This window comes from Triticum aestivum, chromosome 2D, assembly GCF_018294505.1.
Source record: "Triticum aestivum cultivar Chinese Spring chromosome 2D, IWGSC CS RefSeq v2.1, whole genome shotgun sequence".
NCBI lineage: Eukaryota > Viridiplantae > Streptophyta > Magnoliopsida > Poales > Poaceae > Triticum > Triticum aestivum.
Genome location: NC_057799.1, coordinates 496,425,327 through 496,452,268, shown reverse-complemented (window position 1 = coordinate 496,452,268; position 26,942 = coordinate 496,425,327).

Here is a 26,942-nt window from a genome sequence, read left to right as displayed (position 1 = left end):
CGAAGAGATGGACAACGGATCCTCATCCGGGGAGGTGGACGAGGGACGTCGAGCTATTGCGGTGGACGACATCGTCGGGGAAGAGGCTCCGGCTGGGCAGCGGTGAGGTGGCGGACGGAAGAGGGTGGGGTTTCGCGGCTGGAGCGGAGAGGTTATGGCGGCCTGGGATTTCGAATGGCAAAAAGGAGGTGATGGGAGGGGGTGAACCATGACTTAGGGACGTGCTTGTCCAAAATGTAGGGTGTGTTACAAAAGTACCCCCCACCGATTTGAACTAGCGGCCCTTTCGGCTCAGGGTTAGAAGGGGGATTTCGCATGTCGGGATTTGGCAGCTGGAGGGAGTTTTCACACGCGTTGTAATTTCGGGATAGCAAGGCGCGGGTTGTGAAGGCGCCAGTTTTGGGAGCACGCTATCTGAATTTTCGGGATATAACAAGGCGCGGGTTGAATTTTAGGGACAAGCCTAACGTGTAATATTGTACTTGTACGTACCAAATCAATTCGCACTTCCCTCAACCAAAAAGAAAACAAAAAAATAAAACTATTCACACCACACAAAGAGAGAATCTTGCCCCGTTTTACTATAAAAATGCTATTTAAAGCTACTCATACCAACAATTTAGTGCAATTAAATGCTATTCGGTAGTATGAATCCATGTTATGTCCAACTAAATTTTTTCGCTTGCTGTATAATGCATGTAACCTACTCATACCAACATTTTAGTGCATTCCAAATGTCTATACTACCGCTGCAATTCGAACTGAATTTGAATTCGTTTCTCTATTTCAATAACAATCTACAATCATGATTGTTGCCAACTTCAACCATCATGCGTGTATTACCTTAATAACACACCACATGATTACTATAGAGATAGATATGAACTATGTGTACTACATGAACTCGAATTCTATTTTTTGAATACACTTGATGTTGATTCCAAATAATAGTACATTTGATGTACTAACTATATATTCATAATCTAAACCATGTTCCATATGTGTACACCGTGTTTATCACACATAGTATAGTGCCCTGCCCCCTACATTATGACAAGTATTTAGACCTGATATGCAAAAGCCACACATTAGCCCAAATTATGATCAATGTTCTATATGTTATACGTAGTACTAGAAAGATGCCCATGCGTTCCATAGAACATCAACATGATCAAGGGGAGGCCTAATTTGCAAATATGGACAGGGGTATGGGTATATTTTTTCAAAATTTCCATAGTTTCCTTCCTATCCGTCAGATATAAATCGGACGGCCTATATTGCAGGATGGCACCATCATCAACAACTCCTTTTTTTATAAGAGTAGAGATAAAATATATTATATGTAGTATAACATGTTCATAACCAAACCATGTGTATCACCGTTATATATATTCACACATGCGTCGGTTTAAAACACTATGGTAAATTCTTCAAATATCCGAATTCGCTTTTTATAATGAAGTATGATCTCTATTCCTCTTTTACACCCACACAATCCTCTTATCTTTGTAGCTAGCTAGCGCTAACTTTCTCCCGTGCATGCAGACGCCCGCATCCCTCTCACCCTCCCTCAGCATTCTCTAGCTCCATCGCGCAAATTCATCTTTTCACTTTAGGTCGTTCACCCATGGTGTCTGTAGGCCCCCCAGCTCCTTCTTTACGGCACACATCGATCGATGTGCCTCTCTAGCCAGGTGTGCCTAGCACAAAACACAAGCTTCCCCTCTTCTCTTATCACCATCCATGCCTCACTCCCACCACTCTTTTCATCGATCTCGTACTCGCACACTCCCCCCCTCGATATAGTATGACTCTCGCACCACCTCCTAGATGCATCCCTCTCTCTCTATCCTTCTCCCCGTGCCTCATTTGCTTCTAACACACACATGCATGTATATCGATCGATCTCCCAACATATACCTAGGTCGACTTTAACTATTCCCCCCCATCGATCGACGTACCTCTCCTTTCTCTGACAAAGGACGATTGATCTTCCTATGTAGTTATGTCTGCTTACCACAGCCATATCGCCCCCCCTCATCATTCGTGCATGCCTCCTGACCCGTCTCTCACACGCACGTGCACAGACAGGCAGCCATCCCCTCTCTTATTGATATTGCAGGCGTGCCCTCCGGTTGTCTAGCAAGCCTATCCCACCATTTGTTAGAAGCAACTCCACTATCACCCCCTCCAACACTCTAGCTCTGTCTCTCTCCCAACCTTAATCCTCTCCTACACACATGCATGGATGCCGATCGATCTCCCTTAATACATGAGGTAGATCGATCTCCCTTAATACATGAGGTAGGCCTCTCTCCTCCTCCACACATATACCAGCCATTGTACCTCTATAGTTAATTAGGCCTCCCCCCACCACACACCGATAGTCGAGCGCTGTAGGTAGGTATCCATGCCACAGAGACAAACTGCACCTGTACCCTCTCACATTCCAGTAGGCCAGCCACTCTATATCTTTGACGTGGGCACACACAAATTCAATGGCACACTTTATCGATCGCGCGCGCACACACACACACACACATCATCCCTCTCTTCGATTCTATGGACACCTCAAGCCGATGATACCTCCACTCTCTTCTCGTGGATCGCTCCCTCTATATATATGATATATCCAGGACTCTATTCACACACATTGCATATGTTACATTTTTTGATTGCCCCCCCCAAAACTCTCACGAACCCACACACTATATCTCTCTACGTTTGTATCTCTCTCACACAACCCCACGTAGGTGGTGTACGTATACAAGAAGAGAATAGGTGCACCGTGCACGTACTCACGCTTCGTGCCCAGCCACACCTGCGCGGGTACACGGTGGAGCTCATTTCTGTACGAAATGGCAGCCCACGTGCTAATTTGAATGCGTGTAGCGGTTGTTTACCTACGGAGGTCGTGTACCATGCGTGCACGGAACAAAGTTCGACTTGATGCGTTGGCGCGTTATTTTTAAATAAAGTTATATCGCTCAATGGCACGTACACAGAATATAAAATGATTTTAATGGAGAAAAAGTCCGCTCCACTATATACAATGGAGCATGCCTGCCTGGTTTGTCTCTCTTCAGAGTATCTCACACAAGGCTGCGGTGGCCTCTCTCTCTCTCACCGTTGGTCACTGATCAGGCCGCATCCCGTCCGCCGGCGGAAAGGGAGGACGTGCATCGTTTCTCCGTTCGATGGCGCCGAGGCAGCACGTCCCGATCTGTGGTACACGTCGTTCTCTCTGACCAAGCTCCGATGTGGTAGGGCCTACGCCACCTGCTCGCTGCCGCAGTATGGGTAGATTCCGCCCGCCGCCGCTCACCTAGTTACATCCCGACGACCTCCAGGTATCCCCTCCGGCCTTGCTCCACTGCCCGTCTTCCCACATTGCTGCATGTGGATCTTCCATAGTTCTTTGCCCAAAACGTAGCTCGTCCGGCGTACTTTCCATATTGCAATCTCGTCCTCACACCGTTTTAGACAAACACAACCGTGTTGTTATCTTCCCTTAGGACAAGGAAATATGCTTCTTTTTTGTCGTTGCATGTGTCATCAACTATTATTGGCCAGTAATTCTTTCCTTTGTACCTCTTTTTTGCAAACAGGGCTATCCATTTCACCTCGTTGCTATTGCGACCTTTTGGTGAACTGCACAAATCACTTTTTTATTAAGAGTGTTTTGTGCAGTTCTACCAAAATGTCACACGGGCAACGTCTCTACATTTCAGTGCGACTGCACACACGAAGATTGGTTTTGCTCTATCCTCCTCATCCAACTCCGAGCCTAATCTTCTCCAACTAGTTAGTCTTAAGAGAGATTGCAAAGGTGACCGGCTTCTATTTGTGTGTTTATTGTTTCATCAGCAGTCCTCTATTATTGTAATCACACTTAATATCTTTGGAACAGGGACGCTCAGCTCTATTTTAGTGGAACTGCACAAAATGATCGGAATGTTGCATGCTCCAGATAGCTACTTTTTTCCAACATGCCTTGTTGATTTAGACAAAGCTGGGGGGACGTTGCTGCCAATGAAAGCATGGATCAATTTTAATTTAACACCTTCTCTCAACTTTGTCAAATATTAGCACTGATTAGCAAGGTAGGTAGTTTTTTATTGTTTCCGAAAGAGCATCGATGGCAAGACACACGAAACAAAAGTTGAAAGCTCACACCATTGTACAATATCATGTCGCTGGAAAATTATTTGTGTAGTATGTCAATTATGTAAACTAATGCTGGAAGCTTGATAGCATTGCCAGAAGCCTCTTCGGCATCCGGGTCCTTGTGCCATGCACAAAATTATACTCCTTCGTTCCTAAATATTTATCCTTTTACAAATTTCAAATGGGCATATTTTAGAGTGTAGATTCACTCATTTTGCTTCGTATGTGTACTCCCTCTGTTCCTAAATATTTGCCTTTCTAGAGATTTCAACAAGTGACTACATACGGAGCAAAATGAGTGAATCTACACTCTAAATATGTCTATATACATCCGTATGTAGTAGTCCATTTGAATCTCTAAAAAGACAAATATTTGAGTAGTCACTCGTTGAAATCTCTAGAAAGACAAATACTCCGGAGTATATTTAAGAACCAAGGGGGTAGTGCACAGCCACATGGGAGACTCAGACCAGTCGTTGCGCCGCATTAATAGTGAGTAATGAGCAGTCAAATCATAAGCCCCACCTTTCCCACTGTAAGTTGCTCGGAAGAAGCAACCATCAATATGCTCTTCTTTGAATCCGCTCATACTACTCCATCCGTCACTATTTATAGAGCGCACTTCAGAAAAAGAGAAATTTTCTAGGACCAAGGCGACTAGCGATCGGCCTGAAAAATAGCATTGATAGTTATAGCACGGCGTCTATTACTAGAGGAAATAATGCGTACACACATGCATGCAGTGCATCCACCCCGGGTACACACATGCATGCACTTACTCCACTCCGTAGTACTACATCGAGAGAAAATTGCGGTTACCACACCCTAATTAATTGAGCATTAAACCAAACGCGTCTAAAGTCTCTCTAGTGGTGGAACTGCATTGAGAGAAATGCATCATAATGAAGCGCGCCATGTAAACTGTGACGGAGGAAGGAGTAGTATGAAGGTGCAAAACCAAGTACACGTATGGCAGTCGGTCAACGCACCTCCTCTTGGCATATCACTGACATGTGGGACCGGAGTGTGAGCAAGCCGATCTCAATTGACGGCAAAATGGCCAACCCGCCGTTCCTTGAGAGATACGAGGAGCGAGAACACACAGATGGGCTCGCACGGAGGCCAAGATATATTCGAGCATGGTTGATCGATATCATCATTACATGTTGGGCTGCCGTTTTCTGCCCTTCTCTGAAATAAATGTGTACTTTATCAGATATTAAGAAAAATAAAAGTACAGAGGCTCCACCATGTGGTTCTAGTAGTAGTACTACTCGTACTACTAAACCTTGCGCTTGGCTCTTCGCCTCTTCGTGAAGTCGAACAATGATGGTACTCCGCATGTTCGGTACTACAGTGTATGCCTCTGGCAATCTGACACCGAATGAACTGATGCATGTCCACCGCCTGGGCGAGGGTACGTTGCATTAGTCAAAAGGCATAAGCGAGCTTCACCTTGTCCTGCAAGCTTCTCCTCGCTCCGCGAGTTGACGGGACACACCAACAAGTAGTGCTAGTCCATACTCCCTCCTTTCCGGTTAATATGGCTTAATCTTTTTTGCGGGTAAATGAGAGAGCTTTATTCATATATATAAGCATTCTTATGACGATCAGCCAAGACACTGGTCACTAGGAAGCGAGTACCCCGCGAAAAAAGAAGTAGGAAGCGAGGTGCTTCATCAAGCCAGCTCTTGGCCACATTCAAAGTGCAGCAAGCACGGTTCGCACAAAGATGCGCCGCAAGGTTTGCTAACCTGTTTACATGCTGAATAACAAAAAAAAGAGGAAATATTACCGAGCGCTCCTATTTGTAACAGGATATGAGCCAGAATTAAGTGAGAATTGTGGCGAGTGTTCCATGCAATCAACTTCCATTATCACATGCGAGAACCCTCGAAGAGAACCAAATGTGTTGAAGATTGCTTTATCACATTTTAAAAATATAATAAGAGTGCAGACGCTCCTCCATCCGGTTCCTTGTACTAGTATATAGTAGTACATACCTCTATGGACTATAGTAGTAGTACTAGTACTAGTAAACTTTGCGCTTGGCTGTTCGCCTCTTCGGGAAGTACAACAATAATAGTACTAGTATAGTGTATGCTTCTGGCAATCTAACACCGAATTAACTGTTGCACGTCCACCGCCTGAGCGAAGGACAGCTTGCATTAGTCAAAAGTTTCTCCTTGTCCTGCGAGCCACCGCGCGCAAGCTTCTCCTGTCCTGCAAGCTTCTCCTCGTTCGGCAAGTTGACGGGACACAGCAAAGTAATGCTAGTCCATACTGCCTCCTCTCCAGTTAATATGGCTTAATTTCAAACGAGATAAATACACTGTCTGCCACTGTATATTTGTAAAAATACGGTCAGTGGACTTCATAATACGCTCATTGCGCTCAATATATACATTTTCCGGTGTTTGTACGGTCACTAGCTCACCCTGGCTGAGTATGTGTGTGCATGCACGTGTAGGTTGAGCACTTGAGCGTCACCGTGTGTGTTCCGTCGTGTGCTCGGACATGCATGCATTAGGGCGTCGCGTGCGTTTTTGCGTCCATGTGTACGTGTGACTGTTGCATACACGTAGGGGGAGTACGTGTAGGGGCCACTAAAGGAGCAGTCAAATCACACAATAAGTTAGTCGGAAGAAGCAACCATCATTTCACTCTTCAATGACATGTATGCAATATAAAATGGTTGATATGGAGAGAAAAAGAAAACTACTATATATACACTAGCAGGAGCCTAAGCTACAAGCCTGCTTGCTTTGGTTGCTCTCTTCACAAGCATAGAACGACGGCGGCCACACCGCTGGTCACATATCCGGCCTGATCCTGCAGCTGGGGGAAAGGAACAATGTTCTGCGTAGACGCGGTCGACATCGGCGAGGGAGAAAATCCACAGTCGGTGCGTCCCAATCGGGGGTCACCGCGGTATGGGCCGATGCCGCGTCCCAACCGCCCTTCTAGCTACAGCCCGATGTCCCAGGTAGTCCATCTTCCTTTTGGAGCCGGCTTGCTCCACTGCCGCAGCTCCCCACGTAGCTCCATCTCCATGTCGATCTTTCTCTACTTCTACCGGCTTCTACTTGTGATGAGTTTATGTCCTATGAACTAGTGCCAGTACTATTATTCTAATCACACTTCTTCAATATCTTTGCCATCAGGGATGCTCAGCTCGATTTTAGTGGAACTGCACAAAAGCATCGTATGATCCGAGGGTGCCAGCCGTCTTTCCTTCGATAGGTTCTACCTGGCCAGGAAATGAAATCCTGTTTAGGGTTTAAGTTGTAGTGACCCCATCAGTAGTTTTTCTTTCGTACACGCTCTCACAACTGTTGTCTTTAGTTGTGAAGTAAATATTGGCTATGATTTGTGAATCATTGAGATGCATCAGCATGCGTGTTAGTTTTCCTTTGTATTTGATGGAATGTTGTAACGGGGCAACCTTGGAGTAGGAATGAAAATAGAATGGAAAGTTTCTGTTTTTCCGGAGAAAAAATGGAAACGGAGAGAAACCAACATTTCGTTTCGTTGGATCGCGCCATCGAGCAAAACCAACGTTTAAATCACGTCTGTCGCATTTGTGTCTCACCCTCCTCCACAGCTCGACCCCACACGGTCGCTCGACATGCCACTCACCGCAAACCGACTATACAATAACTTTCTCACCTGCTTGTCGATGTATCGCGCCATGGAGTACTAGTACTACTGGAAGAGATTGACGAGTTGGGGGAGGACAGCTAGCTGTAGCACGGACTCCCAAGAACTTTTTACATGCATGTTGTGGCCGGCTATTGCGACCTTTGAACACAGAGCAGTCGCGTGCACCAGGAAGCGGCGCGGGCGACGCTCTCTCGGTCGGCGCGCCGCTTCAATGCCAGCGCCAGTGAGAGGTCGCGTCCGCTCTGGCCGGGCATGAATGCGGCACTAACCGTTTCGGGCGGGAAGCACGCGCGGGTGATGAAGAGGGTTCGGGTTGCTCAGGAGCGGCCATGGCAGCGGTCCGGACGCCCGCAAACAAGAGGTGTTGTATGTTAATATTGCCGCGTATATAATTAACAACGTAAATAATGTGCCAGTTGGACAAATATGATTGGAGATGGAGATGGAATGGAATTTTATGTAAACACGGATATGCATGTCTATGTCTATGTGTGTGCACGCGACGACTCTCGCGACCTAGAAGCGGGGGCGTGTTTTTGATCGAGTTTTCTTTCTTGGTACGTTAAAAAATTGTCCGCCAGTTTTTGTTTCTTTTTTCCGGGACATATTCTATTTAAAACCACTGCTATGGAGAGATTGTTTTACTCCATTATAGCCTCTCGCGTCTCGCTCTCTCACCCTCTCCATATCAAAACAAGATGATAGTGTCCACACTATCTCTCTCCTCACCGGTGGTCACAGATCCGGCCGAATCCCGTCCGTTGCGGGAGGTGAGGAGGTGCAGCGTTGACGTTGTCGCCATCGGTGATGGAGGAAGCCGATGCGCACCGTCCTCTCGGAGCCGGCGCTGGTGCGGACGAAGGTCCTCCGCGCCCTTGTTCGCTGCCGTCGTGTGGGCAGATCCCGCCCACCCGCCTAAGCGACATCTCGCCCATCTGAGGTATAACTTCTTGTACTGGTCCAGCTCCCCAGGTCACTGCATGCGGGTTTTCTTCTATGCGACTACTCCCCAGCTCCCCATGTATAGTAGCTAGGGTTCGTCGGCTGGTCCAGCATCACCTACTATTATAGAGGAAATGCCACTCGAAAAGTTGTCCTGATTTATGCCTTGGTGGAGGTATACATGTTGTTTCGACAAAAAGTACATGGTGGTTGTGCGGTCATTGTCCATATGTTCCTATTGTTGCTGCTAATCTAATACTATCACTGGTTAAATGAAGAAATGTTTTTTTCTCGGGTATCCTAGTTTAGTTCCCATCAAGATAATCATGATGCTTATGTTTGTTGGTGTACTTTTCATAATTCTTATTGACAATTGAGATGTCGTTGTTAATCTTGTAAAACAAAGTAACAACACTATATCCCTTTTTTATATTTTTGGAAACAGCGATGCGTATCTCCATACCCGGGCATGTCTTCCTCAATTTTAGTGGAACTGCACAAAATTGGATGGCCATTGTTGTTCCGCCTCACTGTCCTCTGCCACGTGGTTCTTCCTTCCTCGAGCTTGACTACTGAGAAGAAACAGACCACAGTGAGGATTTCTCGAACTTCATAGGTGCCTCACTCAAACTTGATGCCAAATGGATGATGCATCACCACGATGACCTATCGATGCTCATGGTTGCGCCTCATGGTTGCGTCGGCTGGTAAAGCTGATCGATTTTGAATGGAAAACAAGTTGTCTTCCATCAGTGCTCTTTGCTTGTTACCCACAAAGATGATATCCTTCGTCATTTCACCTTGGTTGCGTTGGAGACGCAGTCGTCTTTCACGTTGGTGCAATTTTATCACACAATTGGCTATGAACCAAATGTTTCCTCGATGAAGGATCGACGTTGGTACTAAGAGCATAAGTTTTGTATTGATTTCTAAGCCTTCTCACAACTTTGTCTCCAGCTCCCCTGTAATTTTATTTGTCCAGCTATTAACTTTGATTAAAAAAATGGTGCGGACTGAAAACCCGGATGGACGTAGTAGCCCTCCATTTTTATTTACTCCGCATATTAGATTTGACTGAAGTCAAACTTTGTAAAGTTTGACCAAGTTTAGGCCGAACACAACAAACCATAATTATTAGAGAGGGCTAATTGTACATACTCTCGAACCTTTCCGATAATTGAAATTAAAATTCTTTATTTGTACACACTCTCACACGTTTCCGATAATTTGGCGCATGTGTGGTTGTTCACTTAAGGGAGGGTAGTGTACCGCACGTGAAGGACAGGAAGTGCGACCAGGATGCGTGGATCGTTAGTTCATCGGAAGTACTCCCTCCATTCCTAAATATTTGTCTTTCAAGTGGTTTGCAATGGACTACCACATACGGATGTATATAGACATTTTTTACAGTGTAGATTCACTCATTTTGCTCCGTATGTAGTCATTTGTTGAAATCTCTAGAAAGACAAATATTTAGGAACAGAGGGAGTAGTAGTTTTCTTCACTGGTACGTTAAATAAAGAGTTTCGTTTCGTACTTACACAATTTAAAATGATTGTTATGGAGATATAAAAAACCACTCCACTATATATTAGTCATATACACGAGTACTATATGGATGCCGCTTCAAAGACTTTAGTGCACCTGCCTTTGGGTTTATGACAGGTGGGCCCAAAATGTGGCTGGCCCACCTGTCATACAGCCAAAAGCATGTGCAGTTAAGGCATCGGAGCTCAGTCCGTACTACAGTACATATATAAGCTCGAGCCTTAGCGCTTGTTCGCTAGGGTTTGCACTCTCCACACTCTCGCCGCACTACATATATATATACACGCTGGAGGCTCAGCGTTCCTTTGTTAGGGTTTGCTATATTCACTGTCTCTCACCCTCCTCACCAGATCTAAACAAGACTGCATTGTGGCCTCTGTCTCTCTCACCCCCCTCAAAGATAGCTGGCGAAGGAGGCGTCCGGATCCCGTCGCACCGGGAAGGGGAGGAGGTGCAACGTTCACTCTACCGCCTTCGGCGAGTGAGGCAATCCACTGCCGGCTGCGCCTTTATCTTTCACCCAGCGCCTGTGCGGGAGGGCCACCGACCCCTTCTTCCTCGCTGTCGTACGTAGTGTGGGCATATCCGACCTCCCGCCGCACGCCTTGCCACATCCCGACGACCCTAAGGTATAAGTTTCTTTGAAACCGTCATTGGTCCAGCAGCATGCTGATCTTTTTTGACTCTGTAGTCGGATCTAGGTCTTGGTTCAAAGAGGAAAGAAGGGTGCGGTGGGGTGGAGCATGAATCTAGGACGTGGTTCAATGAGGAAAGCAGGGAGGGAAAGTAGTATAGACTAGCTATCCAGCCACTTTGTTGGTCGAAAAGGGAAAAAGGGGGGTAACCTAGTACACACATCTGTAAGGAACCGAACTCTTTGTTGAAAAGGGAAAGAAACTGGGGGGTCGGGCAGTTTGTGCAGGACTAGATTTGCTGACCTCACATTGGAAAAAGTTTCAAAGAGAACAAATATGGGACCAACACAGATATGCTGCTTGGCTACATACTCTGCATCACCCATTTATACGTGTGGACGCACATGGTGCTGGCATGTCCCATGTCCCATCCACATGATCGTGCAGTGTGTTTTGAGATGTTGTGCTACTTGTATTGGTACTGTTTTAAATAAATGTTGAATTGAAGCTATTGTATTTTAAGCAATTCCACTCTCAGAATTAACTACTGAACTATTTTAAGAGAATTTCTCTATTAATATGAATCAACGCAACCGTTTCAGAAATGCTACTGTCCTATACTTTGTTTTCCATCAAGGTAAGGTAGATGCTTCTTTTTGTGGCCACATGTTTCATCCTCCTTTATTGGAAGTAATTGTTTCCTTTTTGCCTCTGTTAAATCAGGGATATCTATTCAACTTGTTGCTATAGCAAACTTAAATGTCACACCGGCGACTTTACTTGATTTCAGAGTAACTGCACAAAACGAGATTGGATTTCCTATTCGTGTTGGCAGATTCGTACGTGATCTTGTGTGCGTCATGACAGGTTGGTACTTTCCTTCATCCACATGATCGTGCAGTGTGTTTTGAGATGCTGTGCTACTTATATTGGTACTATTTTAAATAAATGTTGAATTGAAGCTATTGTATTGCTGTCTTTTACCCAGACATTATGCTTGTTGCTTTGTTACAACAAACTCTGCATCACCCCCTTTATAAGTAGATGGAAGCACATGTTGTTGTTGCGCCCACTCTCCCCTAGAACTGTTTATGCTTTTTGTTAATCTAATGCCGCTGGTAAAATTAAGCAATGCCATTCTCAGAATTAACTACTGAATCTTATTTCAAAACTGCAACACTTGTTAGGGATTGGCGGGATTACCATTTTTGTGGCCGCATGTTTCATCCTACTTTATTGGCCAGTAATTGATTCCTTTTTTGCCTCTGTTAAAACATGGATATCTATTCAACTTGTTGCTATTGCGACATTTTGCTTCGCTTAATTTTGGTGGAACTGCACAAAATGAGACCGGATTTCCATATATGTGTTGACATCTCTCTGAGGTCTTCCTCACGAGTTGTTTCAAATCTTGGTCTTGAAAGGTCAGTACCGACTTTCCTCAGAATTAACTACTGAATCTTAGTTCAAAACTGCAACACTTGTTAGGGATCGGCGGGAGTACCATTTCTGTTAGGGATCGGCCGGAGTACATGTTTAAGAAATGTAATGTTCAGATAATGTCTCTATTACTATATATCAGTTACAGTGTTTTACAAATGGTACTATCCTGCTTTGTAGTTCTTTCTACATGTTTACCCAAGGTATTGTTAAGATAATGTCTCTGTTAAAATGAATCAGTCGCATTGTTTTAGGAATGATACTTTTCTGCTTTGCCGTTCTTTATACATGTTGAAACAAGGCATTGTTAAGATAATGTCTCAGTTAATATGAATGAATCACGCTGATTCAGAATTGCTACTCCCCTGCTTTGATTCCCATTAAGATAAGGTAGATCAGTAGATGTTTTTCTTCTGGGAGTACAAGTCATTAACCGTTATTTCTCAATAATTGTTTCCCTTATACCTTTTGTTGCTTACAGGGATATCAAAATTAAAGCTCGGTTTTATTCCGACTTCGATTTTACTTGAACAGCACAAAAGGAGCCAATGTGTCCAAGGCAAACTGCCGCATTAGTGGGTCCAGTTGGTCTTACCACTTTGCAGAAAGAAGCAGTCACTGTTTGCGCTACATTACACAAGGAATGATCGAGAAGCTTTACAGAGTATTAGTAGACACTGGTGACATGACTAGTCTGCGGAGAGCACATAGGAAACTCTACAACACGTGGAGTGCACTGGGCAAAAAGTGCCCAAACAAGTACAGGAAGCCAGGATAGGACTCCAAATCTGTCAAAGTCATTCTAAGCAACAATGATGGGGCATCTGGGTATGGTAATCTGTTTACCGTACTTTCAGTTTGTTAGTCCACCGATTGGTGGGTTGACACTGGGGCCAATATTCATGTGTCTGCTGCTGTATCTTTGTTTTCTTGCAGCATATAAATACGACATCCACAGGGATGCTCAGCTTGATTTTAGTGGAACTGCACAAAATGTCCAGATGGTTTGTGTGCTCCATAATACTTCATCATGCACAATACATCGAATGGTTCTCTAATCATTCGTCGTCACCTTGATCCACCAGACTATATGTTTGAATGGTGCTGCCAGCGTCGGCCATTAAGAAGGGTAAGAAGAAAGACAAAAAGAGAGATGTCTGCTTTACTTGTGGTTCGGAGGAACACGTGGCAAACAAGTGCCGAAACAAGTACCAAGAAGCCAGGACAGGACTCCAAGTCTGTCAATGTCACTCTAAGAAACAATGATGGGGCATCTGGGTATGGTAATCTGTTTACCGTACTTTCAGTTTGTCAGTCCACCGATTGGTGGGTTGAGACTGGGGCCAATATTCATGTGTGTGCTGATGTGTCTTTGTTTTCTGGCAGCATATAAATACGAAATCCACAGGGATGCTCAGCTTGATTTTAGTGGAACTGCACAAAATGTTCAGATGGTCCGTGTCCTCCATAATAATACTTCATCATGCACAATACATCGAATGGTTCTCTAATCATTTGTCGTCACCTTGAGCCACCGGACTATCAGATGACAAACTGATGACAAACCCTGCCCGTTCCACAATCATAGGCATTACATATTTTGAATGGGAAAAGCTTGTCAAAGTTGACATTAGTTTAATATATTGGAATTGGAAAACCTTGTCAATTTTTGCTCATTGACGTTAGCCAGAAGACATGCATTTCATATTTTTGTGTGGCACACCCTTTGCTGTGAGCAACGTTGATCGTTTTTTCCTATTCCTGTCTTCAGCTCAGAAGTAAATATTTACTCTGCTGAGATGCATAGTCACATGAATGTTGACTTATGTATGATATTTTAAGAGTTTGTTGTGAATATTGTCTATGTAATGCCAGGCCTTGTGTTTGATTGCAAAGTTGAGCTTGGAATGTTGTGGCATGTGGCATCACGAGCTGTTCACCGTGCCTCCTGAGAGTAATGCTTCATATTGTTTTGCATGTCGATCTAATGCCAGTGATTTGCTTGTTAGGAAGATCATCCTCTTTTGTTTTTTCCGTGCTTAAGAAGTTCATCGTCTTAGGTTTCATTCATAGCCTATACGATAAGTCGGGTAGGTTAGACGTGAAACCATATGATCTTCCGACCAACTCATCATCTTAGGCAGTGATTGGATTGTCGTTTTCCAACCAAAACCGCTTGTAAAACTGACGCTTGTAAATAAAAGCAGATGGTCTCGGGCGATGCGCTTGGTTGGTCGATTTTGACTAGTAAAGTATACACCTGTCTCTCAAATTACACGCGTAACCCGCCGGTTTTACTTACACACCTCGGGCCCTTGGTTTCATTACGCCTGTATTTTATGCGTTGTTTCCGATGAAGAGTAAATTACACTTGTATCTTAATACAAGTTTGAAATAAACCAGAGCTCCCAAGCGTGGCCTTACCGTTTCATGCCGTCTCGGTCTCTCGAAGGTGCTCATAGGTGTCCGATGATCCTGGCTTCCTGAATGAGCAGCGGGCGCTGTATCAGACCATCCGTAGGGCCCGCGAGGCCCTCTCCGTTGTCCCTCGAGTTGTTGCTCTCACCGTGGCGCCGAGCATTGTTAACATGGTCAATGAACATGAGGATTTAGGAGATGACTTTATTTTGACTGGTTGACAGTAGGGACCCACTAGGGCCATAGCCGTACGTATGCAAGTGCCTCCTTATTATGTACAACTTTTTTTTGCTTCCTCCTAGTTTCCTGACATCACGGTCCCACACCATTGTCAACATATGTAGTCAATATAAACGAGAGAATTGCACAAGGTGCGGCCGACAGCTAGGACCAAGCAGCTCGAGCAGTATTTGTGTTTTTGAGGCGTGAGCACTGCAGAGTTTTTCTTGGCGATGTTTTCGTTGTTGTTCAGAGGAGAGCAAGGTATTAACTGGGCGGGCTGTGGCCCGTCTAGCCCAGGACAGATATCCAGCCCAGATATTAATTTTTGTCAAGATGAAAATGGCTAGCCCAGCTATACGTTTTTTTGAGGAATACCCAGGCAAGGTAACCTTGTTATTCTCCGCCCCGCTGGGCTGCAAATCTTTCCTAGGAGGGATGCATTAGGCTTAATAGGAAAATGGGCTTTAAAAAATAATAAATGGGATGTAATTATAAATACTGGGCAGTAACTAAAAAAAATGCACCAAGCACGAAATTAGTTTATAAAATATTATTTATGGATTTTGAAAATCTTAATTTTTAATTGTTGCGCGCGCAATGTTTCGTTAGATTTTTACGTAATACAAATTTATATTTAATCTGACTAGAAATTTCGGGATAAAAATATTTCGGATCCCAGCAAAATGTGGGAAATTTTATTGAATTCTGTCTTGAACGGTTGGTTGAAATTATTAATTGTTGTCCTAGCTAGAAAATGGGCTGTACTTTTAACAAACTGTAAATGGGCTGTAGTAAATTCCATTAGAATTCAAAAATGGGTTGTACATTCTTACAAATCGCAAATGGGCTGTAAGTTCTCTGCCACACACTTGTGGGCCTACTAAGTTGACGCGTCCCCTAAAAAAAGAAGTTGACGCGTATACAAGGCTTTGTCAACTTATTATAGTCAACACATGGTTCTAGCAGCAGTGGTCGTTGGATGTCCATCCAATGGATGCCGTGCTTCTTCTTCAATCTCGGATATTCTAGCTTCACCCGCCCAAAAAATGATTCCTCCCCCTGACATCTGGGGTGCACCATTTCGGAAGCTGACCTGTGGGCCTACAAAGTTGACGCGTACCAAGGGCTTTGTCAACTTAGTCAATATGAACAATTCTAGCTGCAGTGACCGTACGATGTCCATCCAACGGCCGTAGTGCTTCTTCAACCTCTGGTCTTCTTGCTCCAGCCGCCCAAACCAGCGCCGGTCGTGCCGCCTGCTCCTGCCTCCCGTGGCCAGTTGTGCTGTCGCGGAGGCCTCACCGCCTCCTACTACTCCCACCGCTGGCCAGGCCATCCCTCCACTCACCCACACCCCCTGTTATTCTGCGGCAACGGTAGCCTCACACCACAGCCGAACCAGTGAACCCTCGTTCTCCTATCCGCGTGGGCTTCCACTGCCGCGTCTTCCCCGGCTCCGCGTCGTCCCCTTCCTAGGCCTCGCCGCTCGCCGTCGTCCACCGCCCTGGTGCTCTCGACGCGGCGTGGTCAACGTGGGCAAGGAACGACTTCCATCGGATGAGTACTGTACGTGGAGAGGCTGATAGCTGGGTCCACGGCTGCAACAAGGAAGTGCCTCCTTATTACGCACAAAATAATTATTCCTCCACCTGACAGCGGGGACCCACCGGACGGGCCACCGTATTTCGATAAAAAAACGTTTCCCCCTGACTGCTGGGACCCACCAGCTACATCTTCGCATGCAAGGAAGTGCGTCCGAGCAAAAAAAATGATTCGCCCCCCTGACTGCTGGGAGCCACCAGCTACATCTTCGCACGCAAGGAAGTGCCTGAGAGTCGGGACCCACCTGGTCGAAGCGTACGTAGCGTTGTCATTCTGGTCACGAACGTGTACGTACATACTGGTCGATGTAGAGGCGCGCACGTAGCATGTACACGTACGTACAGTGGCCAGGGTGCAATAAAGTAAATACGGCCACGTACGTACATACGGCCGGGGTCTCGAACGCTTCGCGTGTACGTACGGCCAGGGCTCGTGTACGTGGCTGGGTCGGAACGGAGAAACAGTTATCGTTTTCATGGGGAGCCAACCAGCTGGGTCGGGACGGAATGCGTCGTCGCGTTCATTGGGAGGGCTTGGATGGAACAGCCGATGGAAATGAGGCCTGGCGTACCGCAGAACGGAGGAAACGGCCTTGTGTTCGACCGGCTATGTTTGAAACGGGATCCTGATCATCGGGAGGGGTCTGGCGTACCACAAAACGGAGGAAACGGACCTCCTACACTTGAAACGGGGGTCATGTTGATCAGGAGGGGTGTGACGTACCGCAAAACGGAGGAAACGGACTTGTGTTGGAGCGCTACGGTCGAAACGGGGGTCCTGTTCATCAGGAGGGGTGTGGCGTACCGCAAAACGGGACTCCACGGGATACTGTTCATCTCCACCGTCGACCCCCTCCAGCCTCCACGGGCTACTGTTCATCCACCGTCGACCTCCTCCAGCCTCCACCTACGACTGTTCATCCACGGGCTCCTGTTCATCCAGCCTCCACCGCGCGCTACTCCACCGGCTACTTTTCAACCAGCCCTCTCCACAGGCTCCTGTTCAACCACCCCTCCACGGGCTACTGTTCATCCAGCCCTCCCCCGTCTACTATTCATCCTGCCCTCCACGGGGTGGTCCTGTTCATCCTGCCCTCCACGGGGTCCTGTTCATCCAGCCCCAACCGGCTCGATCGATCGGGGTCCTGTTCATCCAGAGGCAACACCACGGGGTCCTGTTCATCCACCCCCACCGGGAACTGTTCATCCAAACCCCCCCAGCAATGCTCACTGTTCATCCAGAGGCAGCATCGATCGGCTTCAGTTAGCAGCAGTAGCGAAGGAATCACTTGATCGGGTTCAGTTAACAGCCATCGATCGATCGCTCGGGTTCGGTAACGTGTAGCTTGCAGTGCAATCACTCGGGTTCAGTTAGAGCCCAACGCCTCGCTCGGGTTCAGTTAGAGCCCAACGCCTAGCACCCACGCGCGTGCGTGTACGAGAGAAACGCGCATCGCTCGGCCCCGACCACCCACCGTAACCGGGAACACCCCGATATTTTCCTCGCCCTCGCTTCTACTATGGTTTTTTTCGTCATGGACGGCCCAAAGAATGTCATGCAGCTGCGTCTCCGGCCCACCCAGGATGAAAAGCCCATTTTCTGTCATGATTTTTTGTCATAGAGGTAGGACCCCACCACATCTATGATGGTACCAGGTTTTGTCACAATTATCGCCATAGAAGTGTCATAAGTATGAAAGAACGTTCGGCCCAAAATGTCACGGATGTGTCTTTTTTTGTAGTGTTCTCTCCAATAATTCCCATCTAAATTCAATGGTCTTCATGATAAAAGAATCAGTACAAGAATTATCGAGCATGGAGCGATTATTGAGAGAAAGCCAAGCATAAAAATTTTGAATAATCATTTCTCTTGAGAGCTCATGATTGGGGCATGAATATAACATTGACTTAAGCCTCTCCCAAGCTTGAGCGATGCTTTCTCCTTCGCGAGGCCAAAAATTATATATATAATTACGATCACGATGAACAAGATGCATAGGATAAAACTTCTGATGAAATTCCAATTTCAATCGCTTGTAGTCCCATGATCCCATATCATCACGTATCCTATACCACGTCAATGCCTCTCCCTTCAAAGATAAAGGGATAATTAATTTGGTGCCCTTAGTTGTGTCCCACTCGGCAGGTTTACCCCTAGTTTCCGAAAACACTTGTTCCTGCCCAAACCACTTTGCTCCTCTTATGCTTTTTCCCTTTGACCGTTTGACCATCACTTTGTAAACTTCATAGAAAATTGATACTAACACAGAAAGATTCAAATAAGATATCAAAATGTTCAGAAAAGCATCACCTATACGTGCATGTCATTTGCATTCATGAAAAAAGTGTTGGCCAGTGGCCAACACTTTTTTCATGAATGCAAATGACATGCACATGTAGGTGATGCTTTTCTGAACATTTTGATATCTTGTTTGAATTTTCTGAGTTAGTATGAATTTTTTATGAAGTTTTCAAAGTGATGGTCAAACGGTCAAAAGGCAAATGCATAAGAGGAGCAAAGTGGTTTGGGCAGGAACACGTGTTTTCGGAAACTAGGGGTAAACCTACCGAGTGTGACCCAACTAGGGGCATAAAATCAATTATCCCAAAGATAAAGGGAAAACCTTCTTCTTGATGACATCCTCGGGCATACCTGCAAGCTTAAATAATCCACAAACTTCATCCACATATATTAAGTGTAAATCAGGATGCAATGGTCCATCTCCTGCAAAAGGATTAGCTAGCAGTTTCTCTATCACACCCGAAGGAATTTCAAAGTAAACATTTTCAGTAGGTTCAGTAGGTTGAGGGGTAGCTAATTGTGGTTCCGGACGAGGTGAAGATACCCCGAACAAACCCCTCAAAGGATTGTTTTCCATAGTAACAAGTGACAGTAAATTTCAGCACACTATATAAATTTTTCCTTACCAAATTCCACCTACCAAAGGCGCTTCACTCCCCGGCAACGGCTCCAGAAAAGAGTCTTGACGACCCACAAGTATTGGGGATCTATCGTAGTCCTTTAGATAAGTAAGAGTGTCGAATCCAACGAGGAGCAGAAGGAAATGACAAGCGGTTTTCAGTAAGGTATTCTCTGCAAGCACTGAAATTATAGGTGATAGATAGTTTTGTGATAAGGTAATTTGTAACGAGTAACAAGTAACAAGTGTAAATAAAGTGCAGCAAGGTGGCCCAATACTTTTTGGAGCAAAGGACAAGCCTGGAAAATTTCTTATATGAAGGAAAACGCTCCCGAGGACACATAGGAATTATCGTCAAGCTAGTTTTGATCACGCTCATCTGATTCGCGTTTGGTACTTTGATAATTTCATATGTGGGTGGACCGGTGCTTGGGTGTTGTCCTTACTTGGACAACCATCCCACTTATGATTAACTCCTATTGCAAGCATCCGCAACTACAAAAGTAGTATTAAGGTAAACCTAACCATAGGAAGAAACATATAGATCCAAATCAGCCCCTTACGATCAACACATAAACTAGGGTTTAAGCTTCTGTCACTCTAGCAACCCATCATCTACTTATTACTTCCCAATGCCTTCCTCTAGGCCCAAACAATGGTGAAGTGTCATGTAGTCGATGTTCACATGACACCACTAGAGGAGAGACAACATACATCTCATCAAAATATCGAACGAATACCAAATTCACATGACTACTTATAGCAAGACTTCTGCCATGTCCTCAGGAACAAATGTAACTACTCACAAATCATATTCATGTTCATAATCAGAGGGGTAATACTATGCATAATGGATCTGAACATATGATCTTCCACCAAATAAACCAACTAGCATCAACTACAAGGAGTAATCAACACTACTAGCAACCTACAGGTACCAATCTGAGGCTTCGGGACAAAGATTGGATACAAGAGATGAACTAGGGTTTGAGGGGAGATGGTGCTGGTGAAGATGTTGATGGAGATTGACCCCCTCCCAATGAGAGGATCATTGGTGATGACGATGGCGATGATTTCCCCCTCCCGGAGGGAAGTTTCCCCGGCAAAACAGCTCTACCGGAGACCTAGATTGGTTCCACCAAGGTTCCGCCTCGGGCAGCGGAGTTTCTTCCCGAAAGCTTGCTTCTGATTTTTTTCCAGGGTAAAAGACTTCATATAGCAGAAGATGGGCACCAGAGGCCTGCCAGGGGATCCACGAGGCAGGGGGCGCGCCCAGGGAGGTAGGGCGTGCCCCCCACCCTCGTGGCCAGGGTGTGGGCCCCCTTTGGTATTTCCTTCGCTCAGTATTTTTTATAAATTCCAAAATTACTTCCGTGAAGTTTCAGGACTTTTGGAGCTGTGCAAAATAGGTCTCTAATATTTGCTCCTTTTCCAGCCCAGAATTCCAGCTGCCGGCATTCTCCCTCTTCATGTAAACCTTGTAAAATAAGAGAGAATAGGCATAAGTATTGTGACATAATGTGTAATAACATCCCATAATGCAATAAATATCAATATAAAAGCATAATGCAAAATGGACGTATCAGCTACCAACAATCGGCAAGTGGCCATTGTCGAGGATCAGCAGTCGGCCGGGCAACCCGGCCCCAAGCGCCAGAAGGGTGGCAAGGGTGCCTGGCTGCCAGCCTTCTCCTTCGAGCGGGCCCTCGATGCCCCGTCCAAGTTCCACAGCGGCGCGAAGCCACCCAACCACACCACCCGCCAGTGCAACTGGCTCGCCCGAATCGCCAGGGGTGAGGGCTTGCCGCCTCCTCCAGCCGGACCAACAGCTCCGGCTCCTCAGCAGCCAGAGGCCCGCCCAGTCGGCATGCTCCAATATGACTTCCCCGACGCAAACGCCACCTACGTTATCTTCACCAGTGAAGCTGACGACAAGCATAGTCGGTGCCAGCAACACCGTGAGGTGAATGCTATCGCCTCACAGGTCCCCCAATTTATGCATTGGTCCGAGAGACCCAGCACCTGGAGCCGTGATGACCATCCGACCGTGATGCCATCACCGGGTGCTTATGCAATGGTGCTGGACTCCACCTTCTTAACAGATAGGCGGGCTTACCGCTTCTCCCAGATCCTGATGGATGGTGGTAGCAGCATCAACATCCTGTACCGCGACACCATGGAGAACCTGGGCATTAAAGAGAAGCAACTCCATCCCAGCCGAACCGTGTTCCATGGCATCGTCCCTGGGCTTTCCTACTCTCCAATCGGCAGGATCAAGATTGATGTCCTGTTCAGCGACAAGACCCACTTCCACCGCGAGCCAATCTGGTTCGAGGTGGTTGATCTGGACAGCCCCTACCATGCACTCTTGGGCCGGCCTGCACTGGCCAAATTCATGGCAGTGCCGCATTACGCCTACCTGAAGATGAAGATGCCGGGTCCCAAGGGCATCATCACCATTGCCGGCGACTAACAGAAGTCGCTCACATGCGCCGCTGCCTGCTGCCGGCTAGCCGAGTCCCTCATCATCGCCAAAGAGAAGCGCCTCCTTGACCGGGCTGTGGCCATGGCCAGCGAGCAGCCGGCCATCCCATCTGACCCCTAGGATGCAGAGGCCGGGGCCTCCTTCCAGCCGGCCAAGGAAACCAAGAAGATAAGCTTGGACCCCGTGCACTGGGAGAGGTACGCTATCGTCGGGGCTGCCCTCGATAGAAAATTGGAAAGCGAGCTCATCGACTTCCTCCGTGAGAATCGGGACATCTTTGCATGGTCTCCAAAGGACATGCCGGGTGTTCTGAGGGAGTACTTCGAGCACAAGCTGTATGTGAGATCGGATGCAAACCCGGTCAAGAAACCCCTCCGCCGCCTATCATAAGAGAAGAGAAGGATCGCTGGTGAAGAAATTGCCTAGCTTCTGGCAGCCGGCTTCATCATGGAAGTGTTCTACCCGGACTGGCTAGACAACCCAGTCCTCGTTTTGAAGAAAAACAACAAGTGACGCATGTGTATCGACTACACTAGCCTCAACAAAGCCTGCCCCAAGGACCCTTTTGCCTTGCCCAGGATCGACTCCACGGCCGGCTGCGAGCTGCTGTCCTTCCGGGACACCTTCTCTAGCTACCACTAGATCAAGCTGGACCCGACCGATCAATTGAAGACCGCCTTCATCACCCCATTCGGCGCCTTCTGCTACATCACCATGATGTTCGGCTTGAGGAATGTCGGCGCCACCTGTCAGCGCTGTACACAGAAGTGCCTCTTAAGGCAACTCAGCAGAAATGCCCACGTCTATGTGGACGATATTGTTGTGAAGACGGAGAAGCGCGGCACCCTTTTGGAGGATCTCAAGGAGACCTTCGCCAACTTGCGCTGCTTTCAGATCAAGCTCAACCCGAAGAAGTGTGTCTTCGAAGTACCAGTCGACCAGCTCCTTGGCTTCCTTGTTTTTGAGTGTGGGATCGAGTGCAACCCCGTGAAGATCAATGCCAGTGAGCGGATGAAGAAGCTGACCCGGCCGTGGGACGTCCAGAAGTTCACCGGGTGCTTAGCATCTCTCAGTCGGTTCATTAGTCGGCTGGGCGAGAAGGCCCTCCCGCTGTACCAGCTGATGAAGAAGACCACCTGCTTCGAGTGGACCGACCAGGCAGACGAGGCCTTCCTCCAGCTCAGGCGGATGTTGTCCATGCCGCCTGTTCTGGCCCCTCCGGCTTCCAAAGAGCCCATGTTCCTCTACATCACCGCTACCAGTCGGGTCGTCAGCATCATGATCATTGACGAGCACCCAGAAGCCGGCAAAGCCCAGCCGGTCCAGAGGTCGGTCTACTACCTAAGAGAGGTGTTGTCCGCCTCCAAGCAGAACTACCCCCACTACCAGAAGATGTGCTATGGCGTGTACTTCGCCGCCAAGAAACTGAAGTGGTACTTCCAGGAGCACACCATCACGGTCATCTGCACTGCCCCCTTGCCAAGATCATGGGCAACAAAGACGCCTCAGGCCGGGTGGCAAAGTGGGCCATCGAGCTGGCTTCCCACACCACCCTCTACCAGCCCCGCACCGCCATCAAGTCCCAAGCACTGGCCGACTTCCTAGTCGACTGGGCCAAAACCCAGTACCTGCTGCCAGTGCCAGATTCCACTCATTGGTGGATGCACTTTGATGGCTCGAAGATGCGCACTGGTTTGGGAGCCGACATCGTCCTCACCTCTCCCAAAGGCGACAAGCTCAAGTACATGATGTAGATCCACTTTGCTGCCTCCAACAACGTGGCCGAGTATGAGGCACTCGTCCACGGGCTCCGGCTATCCAAGGAGATCGGCATCCGCCAGATTCTGTGCTACGGCGACTCAGACTTGGTGGTCCAACAGTCTTTCGGCGACTAGGACACCAAGGATGCCAACATGGCAAGCTACCGCTTCGTCGTCCAGCAGATTACCAGACACTTCGATGGGTGCGAGTTCCTTCATGTGCCACGGGCCGACAACGATGCAGGCGATGCCCTGGTGCGGATCGGCTCCACATGGCAGGCCATACCAGCCGGCGTCTCCCTCGAGTGCATGTGCAAGCCGTCTATCTAGCCTTCACTGGAACCAGAGTCCATCTTCGTGCCGGCTGACCCTGGAGCAGCCGGATTCGGCTCGGGGACTTCAGCAGTCGGCCCGGGGTCTTCTGCAGACGGCCCGGGGGCTGCAGCACCCAAACCAAGCCCCGGGGCTCCAGAACTTGGCCCGGGGACTTCAACAACGCAGCAAGCAATGGCCGGCTCCGACCCGCCGCCTCCCAACCTGGCCACCCTAGTACCGGTTGCTGTCATGATGGCGGTAGAAGCTCCATCCTGGGCGTAGCCCATCCTCAACTTTCTGGTGCGCCGAGAGCTACCGGTCGATGAAATCTTGGCCCGGCAGGTGCAACGCCGGGCGACCGCTTACACAACCGTCAACGAGAGCTCGTTAGGCGCAGTGCGACTGGTGTTTTCCAGCGCAGCGTCGAGCCAGAGAAGGGCATAGCAATCCTCAAGGATATTCATCAAGGCGAATGTGGCCACCATGCCGCCTCCTGAGCCCTCATTGCCAAAGCCTTCCACCATGGTTTCTTCTGGCCGACTGCTTTGGATGATGCCAAGGAGTTGGTCCGCAAGTGCAAGGGGTGTTAGCGCTTCGGCTCCAAGAAGCACTTGCTGGCTTCTGCACTCAAGACCATTCCCCTCACCTGGCCGTTCGCCGTATGGGGATTGGACATGGTGGGCCCATTCAAGACAACACGCGGCGGCATGACCCATCTGCTGGTCGCCCTGGACAAGTTCACAAAGTGGATTATGGCGAGGCCAATAAAGAAGCTGAATGGCCCGACTATCATCACATTCATCGCGGATATCACCATTCGGTACGGCATCCCGCACAGCATCATCACCGACAATGGCACGAACTTCGCCAAAGGTGCCTTCGCCCGTTTCTGTGCAACGCACGACATCCGACTGGACCTAGCATCCATTGCCCATCCGCAGTCAAACAACCAAGTGGAGCGAGCAAACGGCCTCATCCTATGCGGCATCAAGCCTCGGCTGGTCGAGCCACTGGAACGCTCGGCCGGCTGCTGGATCGAGGAACTGTCGGCCGTCCATTGGAGTCTCCGTACTACGCCGAATCGATCAGCCGGCTTCACACTGCTACCACTTGAGCATGCGTTGGTTTTCCCTTGAAGAGGAAAGGGTGATGCAGCAAAGTAGCGTAAGTATTTCCCATAGTTTTTGAGAACCAAGGTATCAATCCAGTAGGAGGTTACACACAAATCGCCTCGTACCTACACAAACAAATAAGAACCTTGCAACCAACGCGATAAAGGGGTTGTCAATCCCTTCACGGCCACTTGCAAAAGTGAGATCTGATAGAGATAATAAGATAAATATTTTTGGTATTTTTATGATATAGATTGGTAAGTAAAGATTGCAAAATAACAGACAGAAGGAATAGTAAATTGATTGGAAATTAATATGATGGAAGATAGACCCAGGGGCCATAGGTTTCACTAGTGGCTTCTCTCAAGATAGCATAATACGGTGGGTGAATGAATTACTGTCGAGCAATTGATAGAAAAGTGCATAGTTACGAGAATATCTAGGCATGATCATGTATATAGGCATCACGTCGGCGACAAGTAGACCGAAATGATTCTGCATCTACTACTATTACTCCACACATCGACCACTATCCAGCATGCATCTAGAGTATTAAGTTCATAAGAACAGAGTAACGCATTAGGCAAGATGACATGATGTAGAGGGATAAACTCAAGCAATATGATATAAACCCCATCTTTTTATCCTCGATGGCAACCATGCAATACGTGCCTTGCTACCCCTGCTGTCACTGGGAATGGACACCGCAAGATTGAACCGAAAGCTAAGCACTTCTCCCATTGCAAGAAAGATCAATCTAGTAGGCCAAACCAAACTGATAATTAGAAGAGACTTGCAAAGATAACAAATCATACATATAAGAATTCAGAGGAGAATCAAATATTGTTCATAGATAATCTTGATCATAAACCCACAATTCATCGGATCTCGACAAACACATCGCAAAAAGAATTACATCGAATAGATCTCCAAGAAGATCGAGGAGAACTTTGTATTGAAATCCAAAGAGAGAGAAGAAGCCATCTAGCTAATAACTATGGACCCGAAGGTCTGTGGTAAACTACTCACACATCATCGGAGAGGCTATGGTGTTGATGTAGAAGCCCTCCATGATCGATTCACCCTCCCGCGGAGCACCGGAAAAGGCCCCAAGATGGGATCTCATGGGTACAGAAGGTTGCAGCGGTGGAAATAGGGTTTCGTGGTGCTCTCGGATGTTTACAGGGTATATGACACTACAAAAAAAGACACATCCGTGACATTTTGGGCCGAACGAATTATTTTCTGTCATACATATGACACTTCTATGACGATAATTGTGACAAAGCCCGGTATCATCATAGATGTGGATGGCTCCTACTTCTATGACAAAAAATCATGACAGAAAATGGGCTTTTCGTCCTGGGCGGGCTGGAGACGCAGCTGCATGACATTCTTTGGGCCGTCCATGACGGAAAAAACCGTGGTAGAAGCAAGGGGGAGGAAAATTTCGGGGAGTTCCCGGTTACGGTGGGAGGTCGGGGGCTGAGCGATGCGCGTTTCTCCCATACACGTACGCGCGTGTGTGCGAGGTGTTGACTCTAACTGAACCCGAGCGAGGCTTTGGGCTCTAACTGAACCCGAGCGATTGCACTGCAGGCTACGCGTTACTGAACCCGAGCGATCGATCGATGGCTATTAACTGAACCCGATCGAGCGATTCCTTCGCTACTGCTGCTAACTGAAGCCGATCGATTGGATGAACAGTGAGCG